At 55.3% G+C, this 3,948-nt stretch overlaps 1 non-coding gene across 1 annotated transcript; it reads right to left on the reverse strand.

Annotated features, from left to right (window-relative positions):
• Positions 1-346: 346 nt before the first annotated feature.
• On the reverse strand, positions 347-418 carry TRNAT-GGU. The gene has a single exon. It is a non-coding gene; the product is annotated as a tRNA-Thr (tRNA).
• Between the last annotated feature and the right edge of the window lie 3,530 nt (positions 419-3,948).

A 3,948-nucleotide genomic window follows, 5' to 3' on the forward strand; every position in this document is an offset into this window, starting at 1 on the left:
CTGGCAGCCGCTCTCCAGGGTCTCAGGCGGAGGTCTTTCCCATCACCTCCTGCCTGGTCCTTATAACTGAAGATGCTGCTGGGGACAGAACCTGGGACCTTCTGCCTGCCAAGCAGAGGCTCTTCCACTGAGCCACAGCCCCTCTTGACAGCTCTCCAGGGTCTCAGGCGGAGGTCTTTCCCATCACCTCCTGCTTGGCCCTTTTAACTGGAGATGCCGGGGATTGAACCTGGGACCTTCTGCATGCCAGGCAGAGGCTCTGCCAGTGAGCCACAGCCCCTCTTTACAGCTCTCCAGGGTCTCAGGCGGAAGTCTTTCCCATCACCCCCTGCTTAGTCCTTTTAACTGGAGATGCCGGGGATTGAACCTGGGTCCTTCTGCATACCAAGCAGATGCTCTACCACTGAGCCACAGCCCCTCTCCATGGCTCTCCAGGGTCTCAGGCAGAGGTCTTTCCCATCACCTCCTGCCTGGTCCTTTTTAGCTGGAGATACCAGGGATTGCACCTGGGGCCCTTCTGCGATATTCTCCGGCTGATCCACAGCAACCTCCCTTAATACCAATCGACGCTTTCCCAACCTCCTTCATGGATCAAGGGACACCAAGAACTGGCCACGCTCAGCCAGCTCACAAACCACGGTCCGGTCATTTGAAGGGAAAAGGACGTTCACGGAGAGGGAAAGGGGCCACCGCACTGTACCGGGAGCCGTTTTTCTTTGCCCCTCTCCATCTTTGCCCCTTCCAAGGCTATGGTTCCTCTCCTCCAACCCTACAGACTCATTATCTGGGCAGAACCTGCCGAGGCAGGAAGTATGAATTTCCATGAATACTAATGCCTGGACCGCACGCTATCAAAATGTCAAGACACATTTTAATTAAAGTTCACTCCTTTGATCCTTCTGAAGGTCCTGTTCCTCCTCGGTAAACACAAAACCGGGCACACTTCTTTACAGAGTGGCAGAGACAGGCTGGTTATTGGCTTACAGATTTACCGGGGGAGGAAAGAAACCTTACAAAGCTTCCGAGATTTCTCAAACAGAAGCAGCCTTCTCGATCGCCTTGCGCCAAAGTGCCCTAAAAGGTACCAGTCCATCTTTCTTCTTTCCCACACCCCGGGTTTTGGACAGGTAACCTCACATCTGCAAAGAAAGGGCTTTTTTGGAAGCGGGCCCGCAGAATACTACGAAAGGTCAGCTCAGCGTACGCGTGACAAGCGAAGGCACCCTTCCAGGCGATTCCGACGGCTTGCCAAGACTAGCTCTCCTGCACGGAGCGCGACATCTGCTACCTCGTTCCTTTCCCGTGAAATGAGGTTCTGCGACTGAACAAGATGTGAGGGTTTTTAACGTTGCATCGGCTGCGGCACGAATGTCACAGTCAATTTTTTTTTTTTAAGAGATCGGTTGTTGCCGGCGCGTGGCATTAAAGAAACAGCCTCTGTTTCCTTATGCAAGAGCCTTTATCTTCCTTTCCAAAGCAAGCCCTTAACAGCAGGTATAGTTAAACGCCACCCAAACTAGCTAGAAGCAGGGCTCTTTTTGTAGAAAAAGCCCAGCAGGAACTCATTAGCATAATAGGCCACACCCAACAGCAGAAACTCATTAGGATATTAGGCCACACCCCTGACAGCACAGCTCATTAGCCCATTAGGCCGCACCCCGATGTTACCAAAAATGTGGTCATCCAGCCACACCCACCTTTTGCTTCTTATTCTGTTTACCTTGTTTGTTGTCAAAACCCAGGGCCTTTTTTTTGTAGCAGGAACTCCTTTGCATGTTAGGCCACACACCCCTAAAGTAGCCAATCCGAATGAGTTTCTGCTGTTGGGTGTGGCCTATTATGCTAATGAGTTCCTGCTGGGTGTGGCCAACTCAGGAGCCAGCCGGAGCTCCGTTCCTGTGCATTCCTGCCCCAAAATAGCCCTGGCTAGAAGGAACAACCAAACTGCCAAGCGATTCAGACACTTGATGGAACAGGTTGCAACTCTGGTTGCTGAGAGCGCGGCGGGCACGACAGAGGGGACCTGATGTCATCGACGCAAATGCATCCCTCCTCATGAGCATGCTGGTCCCCAGCGAGGACACACACTTCTCTGCTCCCGTGCCCACACCGCCCGCTCACAGAACAAGCCGTAAAAAGGAAAACATAGTATGCCCACCACACAAACACACCTTCGGGACAGGAAATACTTATGGGGGGGGGCTGGATCCTGTGGGCATTGTGGGTGTGGCCAGTTTGGTGGAGTGGTTGGGAGCACGGACTCTAATCTGGGAGAACTGGGTCTGATTCCCCACTCCTCCACGTGCAGCTGCTGGTGTGACCTTGGGTCAGTCGCAAGTTCTCTCAGAGCTGTTCTCTCAAAGGCAGTTTCTCTCAGAGCTCACTCAGGCCCACCTCCCTCACAGGGTGTCTCTTGTGGGGAGGGGAAGGGAAAGGAGATTGTAAGCCACTCTGAGACTCCTTTGGGTAGTGAAGGGCGGGGTATAAATCCAGTCTCAGGGATTTTTACGCAGGGTTTTTAGCCAGGGTAGCTGGTGTCTGGCATTTGCAAAAGCCACATCAGAGACGGAGAGGCATTAGGCAGGTTCAAGCATCATCTTCACAGCCACGAGGGCAAAAATTGTACCTACATGACTGAAAACCGGGACGGCGCTCACCCAGCCACGGCATGAAGCAAGGAACCTGCCGATCCCTCCCAGGGAAACATCTCCCTCTCCCTGCCAACAGAGTATTTCAGAATGAAAAGGAGGAAAAAAACAAATGAATGGCGTACAAAAGGCCACCGAGCCGCCGGAACTGTCAGTCCTCCCCTCGGTGCACGACTCCACACGGGGCGGAAAGGAACCAGAAGAAGGGAGGTGGCACGTAACGTTTTGCACTCACGAGCAGGGTTGTCAAAACAATCTCAAGTCAGCCGGAATCCTTTCCTGGCACGGAAAGGGAGCAGCAGGCCTGTACAAATACGCCACTCAGTTTGAAGAGCCCGTGGCGGAGACCGGGAGTCGGCTTTGGCTGAGACTGCGGGGAAGGAGGAGGAGGCGCAAGTCTTAATGAAAAGTATGCAGACGGAGAGTGATTTCAGCTAAGCATACCTTTATTAGGTTCAGGACAAAGACAACTGACCAGCTCGCAGGCCGGTTTATATACGTTCAGAAAACCCGCCACCAAGTACCCATAACCACACCCCCTACTCCTAATAGGCTATTTACAGTAACCGGGTGACCATTGGTCTCCCGGCTGGAAAACTAGCCCTTTGATAGGGCCAGCTAGGATCCTTCAGATCCTTTGTCTTTCGACTCAAGCTACAGATGGTTTGTGCCTGGCCAGCCCGGGCAAGTCCGGGCATGTCAGGCTGAATACATTACACCCCTCCCCCCTTGGTTCGCAATGTACCCACAGACGAAGTCCTTCAGGTACGCAGGTGGCTTCCTGGGGCGCGTCGAGCGGCGAGGTTCCGGGGTGGCGATCGGTTCGGGCTCGGGGCCCATTGGAGCCGGTTGGACCGGACCCGGCGAAGGGTCGGCTGTGGAGGGAAAGGCTGGTTCCTCGTGGCGAGGGGCCTCGGTTTCCTGCAGGAATGGTGGCTGTGGGTCTGGTTCCGGAAGCGAGGCCGGTGGCGCCGGCTCCGGGCCCTCGTCCGGATCCTCGGGGTCCAGTTGTAGCGTGCGGAGTCGGCTGTGGAGGAAAAGGCTGGTTCCTCGTGGCGAGGGGCCTCGTTTTCCTGCCGGAATGGTGGCTGTGGATCTGGTTCCGGAAGCGAGGCCGGTGGCGCCGGCTCCGGGCCCTCGTCAATTTGGGGCCCCGGCCATAGTTCCGGGCGTACACTGGGTCCTCGGGAAAGAACCCCCTGGCCGCCTCGTATGTCTCGGTGCCTGGGGCCTCCGGGGGGGCCCGGTCCGGGTGTAGCCGATCCATACGGGAGGCCAGACGGCGGCCCAGCAGTAGTTC

The sequence above is a fragment of the Gekko japonicus genome, unplaced genomic scaffold, assembly GCF_001447785.1.
Source record: "Gekko japonicus isolate JY-2015 unplaced genomic scaffold, Gekko_japonicus_V1.1 scaffold3407, whole genome shotgun sequence".
Lineage (NCBI taxonomy): Eukaryota > Metazoa > Chordata > Lepidosauria > Squamata > Gekkonidae > Gekko > Gekko japonicus.